The 9,559-nt window shown below is 46.5% G+C and overlaps 1 non-coding gene across 1 annotated transcript; it reads right to left on the reverse strand.

Moving 5' to 3' along the window:
• Positions 1-4,472: 4,472 nt before the first annotated feature.
• LOC114810792 lies at positions 4,473-4,610 on the reverse strand. Its single transcript, XR_003758485.1, has one exon. It is a non-coding gene; the product is annotated as a small nucleolar RNA SNORA7 (small nucleolar RNA).
• Between the last annotated feature and the right edge of the window lie 4,949 nt (positions 4,611-9,559).

Below are 9,559 nucleotides of genomic sequence, written 5' to 3' on the forward strand. Positions count from 1 at the left end.
TCTCTCTTTGCTGTTGCTCATCTTTGTTCTCAATTGTCATCTCTGCTATCATCCTGATTACTCTGTAGCTCAAATTCAGATGGATTCAGGGAAGAGTTAGACTTGAGTTAGGTTAGAAATGGTTTGAGCCAGGCCTGCTTGGGTTATAAGCGTGGGTCAGTGAAAAGAGCCCGAGCTTGGGATTCAGAGGTTATGGGTTCAAATCCCAGCTCTGCCACTTGTCAGCTGTGTGAGTGTGGGCAAGTCACTTAACTTCTCTGGGTCTAAGTTCCCTCATCTGTAAAATTGGAATTAACTGTGAGCCCCACGTGGGACAACTTGATCAACTCGTATCTACCTCAGCGCTTAGAACAGTGCTCTGCACATAGTAAGCGCTTAACAAATACCAGCATTATTATTATAAGACTATCCTTCTCTGGCTGGAAGTCTGCTTACATGATACCTGGATGGGTGGGTGAGTCAGAGACAGGAAGTTTGTGGGGAAATGCAGCACGGTTTAGTGGAAAAAGCATGGGACTAAGGGTCAAAAGGACCTAGGTTGTAATCCCGGCTCTGCCACTTGTCTGCTGTGTCACCTCGGGCAATTCACTTCACTTCTCTATGCCTCAGTTACCTCATCTGTAAAATGGGGATTAAATTCTACTCTGTGTGGGACGGGGACTGTTTTGAATTTATATCTAACCCAATGCTCTGGCATAAACCAAGTGCTTAACAAATACCATAAAGTAAAATAAAAATTAAGGCTTGGGTTGATATCAGGATCTCGCCTAAGATATCACACTTTTTCCTCACCAAACACAGTTTTGAGTATCCACACAATATTCTGGATTCTCTTTTGGCCCTAAGGAGCACAGCTTGGAATAACCCTCTTCCCACAGCTGCCCACATCAACCCGCAGCCAGGTTCATCACATTTTCCTCACCATCCCTGCACTCCCATTACACTGGGCTTTGCACTCTGAGGAGATCTAGACCTAGGCACAATGCTTGATGGTGCTCGATGGTCTTCTCCTGACTGAATTTGTTGTCCTTCATCATGGCCTCTGAACTCCCAGTGTGTTAGCCACCTGGGAAGAGGTGAGGAAAGCCATCCCTAAGAAAAGGAAATGAGGTTGATGAACTGTCCATCATGAGGAGAAGGTGACATTTGTGAGTGTGTAAAGCCCACCTTGAGACCAGGAAGAAAAATGTGTACACTCAGTATGATGTTCATTCATTCAATCAGATTTATTGAGTGCTTACTATGTGCAGAGCACTTATTTTATAAATGATGTGTATATATCTATAATTCTATTTATTTATATTGATGCTATTGACGCCTATTTACTTGTTTTGTTGTCTCTCTCCTTCTAGACTGTGAGCCCGTTGGTAGGTGGGGATTGTCTCTATTTGTTGCCGAATTATACTTTCTAAGCACTAAGTACAGTGCTCTGCACACAGTAAGTGCTCAATAAATACGACTGAATAAATATTAAGCCCTTGGGAGAGTACAGTACAACAATAAGTGCACATATTCCCTGCTCACAATGAGCTTACTGTCTAGAGGATTGTACCTGGTGCCATTGAAACTGTGGATTCCCAATTCCGTTTGTGGTCCTTACCAATCCCTGGGACTTCTTAAAGGTTGGGGAGGGAAAGAAAGTAAGCACATCTTGGGCAGGGATCATGTCTACCAACTCTCTTGTATTGTACTCTCCCAAACATTTAGTACAGTACTCTACTTGTGGTAAGTGCTCAGTAAATACCAGTGACTGGAGAGTTGTGAAGAAATCCCACCAGCCCCCATTTCTTTCCTCCCCACCCACTATGGTGCTTCCGCCCCAACCAAGTCTGTCAGTCAGTCAATTGTATATATTGAGCACTTATTTTTATGTTATTTATTAAGTGCTTAATATGTGCCAGGAATTGTTTTAAGAGCTGGGGTAAATATGGCATAATCAGGTTGTACCCAATCCATGTCCCACATGGGGCTCACAATGTTAATCCCCATTTTCCAGAAGAGTTAACTGAGGCACAGAGAAGTGAAGTGACTTGCCTCAGGTCACACAGCCTATGAGTGATGGAGCAGGATTAGAACCCACATCTTTCTGACTCCCAGGCACCATGTTCTATTCACTAGACTATGCTGCTTCTCTGTACTGCCCTGCAGAGTACTGTACTAAGCGCTTGGGAGAGTATAATATAACAGACTGGACATCTCTCCCCTATACATATCCCTCTGCTTATGCGGGAGCAAGTGGAGCTATTCCAGGCTGGAAATCTGGGAGCAAGTGGAGCTATTCTGAGCAGGAAATCTGGTTGGTTTGTGCCTAGGTGGGGCCAGTAGGGCTGGGGTCTTTGCACAACAAGCATTCTCATATCTGTGGAGCAAAGCCAGGGACCAGGAGTAAGCGCTGAGCAAATACCATAATTATTATGAGCATTTCTGGCTGCTCTGACACTCTGGGCCCCGGGAGCTTCCGATTCATCTCCGGCCCTATCTCACTTTGTAATCCAGCAGCTCAGAAGGTTTTGCCAGGTATTTCCACGCTGTTGTGGCCAATCATCTCAAAAAATCCCGCGTCAAAGATGCGCTGCCGCTCAAATTAGCACAAGAGGCAGTGACGGCCTAAGAGGGTAAACAACACACGAGTCTCCCAATTAGTATGGGCAGCCCATCTGGATCTAGCTGAAGCTGTTCCAGTCCATCAGATAAATCTGAGGCCTTTAAAGGAAGCCCCAAGTGGCATGTGTTAGATCAGTGGTAGATTGAGAGCCTCCTGTGGACACCATAGTGTGTGCGCATGCTTTAGTTGTTGGGATTTGGGACCACTCTGATGGTTATAGTCTTGAGACCCTAGTCCAGAGGTTTGGAAGTGTGGACTTTTTTCTTTTTTTCACAATTTAAAGCATTAAAACATGGTTTTAGTAAAATGAACTGTATAAACAAAAAACCCTAGGGTGTATAAATTCAACAGGACAGCAGAGAAAGCCATCCATTCCAAGTCTGGGAATTGATGGAATCAAAGCAGCGTGGCCTAGTGGAAAGAGCACGAGCCTGGGAGTCAGAGGACTTGGGTTCGAATTCCGGCTCCGCCACTTGCTTGCTGTGTGACCTTGGGCAACTCACTTCACTTTGCTGTGCCTCAGTTTCCTTTACTCTAAAATGGGGATTCAATACAGGTTCTCCTCCTACTTAGACTATGAGCCCCACGTGGGACAGGGACTCTATCCCGGTATCTACCCCAGTTTGGAACAGTGCTTGCCCCATAGTATGCACTTAACAACCACTATTATTAAAAAAAACATACATTGGCTTGGGTCACGTACCTGGCTGAAGTATCTCAGTCCTGTCAAGGGACTGGTTCCTTAGCAAAACTCACCCTCAGAGTAGCCCCGCCTTGCTCCCACCATGCTCCACTGAACACACCCCTGGAGGATGGTGAACCTTTCACATGACTCATAAATTAGAGGATAGAGGGCAAGAGTGAAATATTATCTTTGGTATTTGTTAATCACTCAGTCAGTCACATTTACTGAGTATTTACTGTGTGTGGAGCACAGTACTAAGCACTTAGGAGAGTACAATATAGCAATGTAACAGACACATTCCCTACCCATAGTGAGCTTACAGTCTAGAGGGGGAGACAGATATTAATATAAATAAATAAAATTACAGATATGTACATACGTGCTGTGGGGCTGGGAGAGAGGGATGAATAAAGGGATCAAGTCAGTGTGATGCAGAAGGGAGTGGAAGAAGAGGAAAGGAGAGCTTTATCAGGAAAGGCATCTTAAAGGAGATGTTTGCTAAAGTGCCAGTCAATGTACTAAGCACTGGGGAAGGTAGAAGATATTCAGTTTGGGCACAGTCCACAGTCCCTGTCCCACATGGGGCTAACTGTCTTAATCTCCACTTTATAGATGAGGTCGCAGAGGAAACAGAGAATCAAAGTGACTTGTCCAAAGTCACACAACAGACAAGTGGTGGGGGAGTATTAGAACCCAGGTCCTTCTGATTCCCAGGCACATGCTCAGTCCACTAGGCCACACTGTTTCTCTAAAGAGTGTTCTAGCCCATTGAGCTGATTTGGCAGTGCATTTCCCACAGGATCATCCCACTCCTGTGGGGACCAAGAGGCCTGGAGAGGGTCTGGACCCAGCACTGCCCTAGACTTTAAAGTGGAGCAAGAAACAGAGCCATGCTAGAAGCTTTTCCTAGGCTCCACTCCTCTCTGAAGCTGTTAAGCAGCCCTTGAGGTCAGAAGCCTCTTATCTTATGCTGTCGAGTCATCTCTAACTCATAGAGAACCATGAGACATGTCTCTCCGAGAACACCTACCTCCATTTACAATCATTCTGGTAGTGTGTCCGTAGAATTTTCTTGCTAAAAATACAGAAGTGGTTTACCATTGTCTTCTTCCACTTAGTAAATCTGAGTCTCCGCCCTCGACTCTCTCCCATGTTACTGCTGCCCGGCACAGGTGAGTTTTGACTTGTAGCAGATTACCTTCCACTCGCTGGCCACTACCCAAGCTAGGAATGGAATGGGTATGCCTCTGCTTGACTCTCCCTCCAGCAACAGAGACTGATAGAGAACTGGAAACTCTCCAGGTGCGATCCTGAGAGGAGAGAAGGGAGGTACCAGGAGCTTCATAGGTCCACTTTTCTGAAATAGAGAAGCAGCGTGGCTCAGTGGAAGGAGCTTGGGCTTCGGAGTCAGAGGTCATGGGTTCGACTCCCAGCTCTGCCACTTGTCAGCTGTGTGACTGTGGGCAAGTCACTTAACTTCTCTGTGCCTCAGTTACCTCATCTGTAAAATGGGGATTAACCGTGAGCCTCACGTGGGACAACCTGATTACCCTGGATCTCCCCCAGTGCTTAGAATGGTGCTCTGCACAAAGTAAGCGCTTAACAAATACCAACATTATGATTAGACTGTAAGCCCGTCAAACGGAAGGGACTGTCTCTATCTATTGCCGACTTGCTCATTCCAAGCACTTAGTACAGTGCTCTGCACCTAGTAAGCGCTCAATAAATACTATTGAATGAATTGAATGAATGAATGAAATCCGGCCGGGTTGGGAAGTTCTAGCATAGGTTGGCTGTTGGGTAACACAATTCCTTGCGTGGACCCCACGAAGCTTGACCTCACTATTCTTCTCTCTTTTTCTTCACATCAATTGTTCATGCTCTCAGGTAGTCATTCGAATGGAGCCAGAGATGGGCTACAACCCAGATAATCCCTAAATTTTACAGTGTGAGAAGGAAACTAGGCTGTTCAATTTTACTTCATTTCCCTTTCCCTGACCACTGGTGAATGTTGCAACAAGGAGCATGGTCTAGTGGAAAGAGGATGAGCTGGGGGTCAGGGGATGTATATATATATTTATATATAGGTGGTATTTGTTAAGCGATTACTATGTGCAAAGCACTGTTTTAAGCACTGGGGGGATACAAGGTGAACAGGTTGTCCCACATGGGGCTCACAGTTATAATCCCCATTTTACAGATGAAGTTATTGAGGCCAGCAAATTTAAGTGACTTGCCCAAAGTCACACAGCTGACAAGCGGCGGAGCCGGGATTAGAACCCATGACCTCTGACTCCCAAACCCAGAGTCTTTCCACTGAGCGACGCTGCTTCTCATGCAGATTCTAATCCTTGTTCTGCCACTTGCCTGCTGCGTGACCTTGGGCAAGTCACTTAACTTCTCTGTCCCTGAGTGTCCTCATCTGTAAAATTGAAATGCAATATCTCTTGTCCCTTTCCTTTAGCCCATTTATGACAGAGACTGTGTCTAACCTGATTATATTATATCTTAGCACCTAAGAGATGCTTCACGAACACCGCTGTTACTTGGTGGACATTAAAGGGACACTATTATTAGGGCGACATTGGCCAAAAGAAAGGTTTAGTCCCTTAACCCTGAGCTTCCACCTCTTCATCAGAACAACACACACCTTTACAGGTATAAGAAAGAAAAGGGCTTTGGAAGTTGACTGTGAGTGGGCTTATATAGATTATATGGATCAGCGTTGAAAATTATTGTGGGACAGGGATATGTTTCTTTTTAACAAATTACCCCTTTGAATCTGGGGACCATATGCAGACTGATACCTGTGTTCTCTCAGATGAGGGTCATGAACCGGAACTGACTTGTTCCAGGCCTCAGTCAGAGCCCTGGGATCAGTCCTGGGGCCTAGGACCTTTGGGGAGAGTCCCAGAATGGATGCTGACTGGGCCTACAGTCGGTTGGGGTGGCTATGAGCCCGGAGCCAAGAGCCACCAGCTTTCCTAGGGATATAGCTCACTCTGTGTCTCCAACTGTGGAGAGAAAAGGAAGGGGCCATCTTCCATCTGTAGTCACTCATTGGGAAAGTTAGAGGTGTTGGATGGGCCATCACTGGACATGAGGATGGGTGCCCAGGAGGACAACCAGCTCATGGGTTCTTCCAAGTGCCCTCACTTCTCAACCCATCCCACCATTCCCCAGCCTCCAAGTCGAGAGGAAGCACTTCCCTTCCGGGGATCATTTGCCAATCTCCAGCTTGAATGAATGAACCAAGTCCTGGTCACCAAGTCCTGGTCACCAAGACGTCAATCAATAGCATTTACTGAGAGCTCATTCTGTGCAGAGAACCCTAAAATAAATGTTTGAGAGAACACAATAGAGCAATAGAATGAGGCGACATGAACCCTCCTTTCAAGGCACTTACATACAATATTGGGATTGGGCCAAGACGGGGAGAAAATGACAGCAGAAAATGGGTTGGGCCTGGCACAGTCTGGTGGCCAGAAAAATGGGTCCACAGGGCTGAAAGGGGTTTTTTTGGAGATTTTTTAATGCTGGGTGACCTGCCTAAGTGGAAACCCTGTGACTCTGTCGGGGCAAGCAGCCCCTAAAGTCCTGCCCCAGGATGGCCTTTCTTTTCCATTCATTCATTCAATCTATTTACTGAGCACTTTACTAAGCGCTCAGGAGAGTACAGTATAACAATAAACAGACACATTCCCTGCCCATGACAAGCTTACAGTCTAGAGGGGGAGACAGACATTAATATAAATGAATAAATTACAGATATGTATAGATAAGTACTGTAGGGCGGGGGGGGGGTGGATAAAGGAAGCAAGTCAAGGCTGGATAAAGGAAGCAAGTCAGGGCTACGCAGAAGGGAATGGGAGAAGACAAAAGGAGGGCTTAGTCAGGGAAGGCCTCTTGGAGGAGATATGCCTTCAATAAGGCTTTGAAATGGGGGAGACATTGTTAGATTTGAGGAGGGAGAGCATTCCAGGACAGAGCCAGGACATAGGCGAGGGATTGGTGGCGAAATAGTTGAGACTGAGGTCTCGGTGAGAAGTCCAGCATTATAGGAGCTAAGTGTTCGGGTTAGGTTGTAGTAGGAGAGTAGCGAGGTGAGATAGGAGGGGGAAAGGTGATTGAGTGTTTAAAGTCAATGGTGAGGAATTTCTATTTCATGCAGAGGTCAGTGGGCCACTGGAGTTTTGCGAGGAGTGGGGAAATAATGTCTCGAACATTTCTGTAGAAAAGTGATCCAGGCATCAGAGTGAAGTATGGACTGAAGTGGGGAGAGACAAGAGGCTGGGAGGTCAGCTAGGAGGCTGATAGAGTAATCAAGGCGGCATAGGATAAGTGATTGTACTAACATGGTAGCAGTTTGGATGGAGGGGAAAGGGTGGATTTTAGCGATGTTATGAAGATGGAACCAACAGGATATAATGATGGATTGAATATGTGGGTTGAATTAGAGTCAAGGATGATGCCTAGTATGTGCTAGACACAATCGAAGTCCTGGGTTAGATGCGAGCTAATCAGATTGGACACCATCAATGTCCCACATGGGGCTCACAGTTTCAATTCCCATTTTTCAGTTGAGATAACTGAGGCACAGAGAAGTTAAGTGACTTGCCTAAAGTCACACACCAGACGAGGGGTGTAAGCAGGATTAGAACCCAGGTTCTTCTGACTTCCAGGCCTGTGCTCAATCCACTAGACCCTGCTGGCCTTGCCTCGGCCTGAGGAGCAGAATTAGGGAGGTTTCTCTGCAGGAGTCATCAGTGGGGCAGGCTGCTGGTTCAGGCAGCCAAGGACTCTGTCAACTGGCAGGACTCCAAGCACAGTGCTCTGCACACAGTAAGCACTCAATAAATACGATTGAATGAAGGACGCTTGGAAGAACCCGTGTGCTAGTTGTCTTCCTGGTCATCCAACCTCATGGCTAGCGATGGCCCAAGCAATAAACCCTAACTTCCCAGTGAGTAGCCATGGATGGAAGTCAGCTCCTTCCTTTTCTCCCACCAGCTGGAGACACAAAGTGAGCCGAACTGGTGCCGAGGGAAGCCGGTTGGCACCAGCTGTGTTTCCTGGGGACAGAATAGAACGGTAAAGTGTCTATAGCCATGCGAAGTTCCTGAATTGGAAGCCGTTCTGAAATACCTTGGCAGAGCCAACATAGCTCCGGCTTTTACATTTCTCCTCCACGGAAGCCTCGGCCTGGAGCGCTGTTGAAGCGGAGTAATGGTTCCATCCCGTGTCGATATCTGGTAATTGCAGGTATATCCAAGTTGGGTGGTTGTTTATTTCATGGGCGTCCACTCAGTAGTGGTAAAATAATGAGCAGCGTGGCTCAGTGGAAAGAGCCCGGGCTTTGACTCTATTTATTGCCGTTGTTCTCGTCTGTCCATCTCCCCCGATTAGACTGTAAGCCCGTCAAACGGCAGGGACTGTCTCTATCTGTTGCCGACTTGTTCATCCCAAGCGCTTAGTACAGTGCTCTGCACCTAGTAAGCGCTCAATAAATACTATTGAATGAATGAATGAGTTCAAATCCCAGCTCTGCCACTTGTCAGCTGTGTGACTGTGGGCAAGTCACTTAACTTCTCTGTGCCTCAGTTACCTCATCTGTAAAATGGGGATTAAGAGTGTGAGCCCCACGTGGGACATCCTGATTCCCCTGTGTCTACCCCAGAGCTTAGAACAGTGCTCGGCACATCGTAAGCGCTTAACAAATACCAACATTATTATTATTATTATTATTTGTTAAGCACTTACTATGTGCCAGACACTGTACTAAGCGCTTGGGTGGATACAAGCAAGTCAGGTTGGACAAAGTCCCTACCCTACATGGGGCTCACAATCATGGTGTGGTGGATAGAGCGTGGGCCTGGGAGTCAGGTTAAGGGTTCTAATCCCAGTTCCGCTACTTCTCTCCTGTAGGGCCTTGGACAAGTCCCTTCAATTCTCTGTGCCTCAGTTACCTCATCGGTAAAATGGGGATTAAGACTGTGAGCTCTATGTGGGACAGGGACTGTGGCCAATCTGATACCTTGTATCCACCCCAGTGCTTAGTACAGAGCCTGGCACATAATAAGCGCTTAACAAATACCAACTTTATTATTATTATATTTACAGACGAGGTAACAGGCACAGAGGAGTAAAGTGACTTGCCCAAGGTCACACAGCAGACAACTGGCGGTGCTGGTATTAGAACCCAATGCCTTCTGACTCCCAGGCCCGTGCTCTATCCACTTCTTAGTAGTAGTAATAAATAATAATAACAA

This window comes from Ornithorhynchus anatinus, chromosome 3 (genome assembly GCF_004115215.2).
Source record: "Ornithorhynchus anatinus isolate Pmale09 chromosome 3, mOrnAna1.pri.v4, whole genome shotgun sequence".
NCBI classification, from domain to species: Eukaryota; Metazoa; Chordata; class Mammalia; order Monotremata; family Ornithorhynchidae; genus Ornithorhynchus; species Ornithorhynchus anatinus.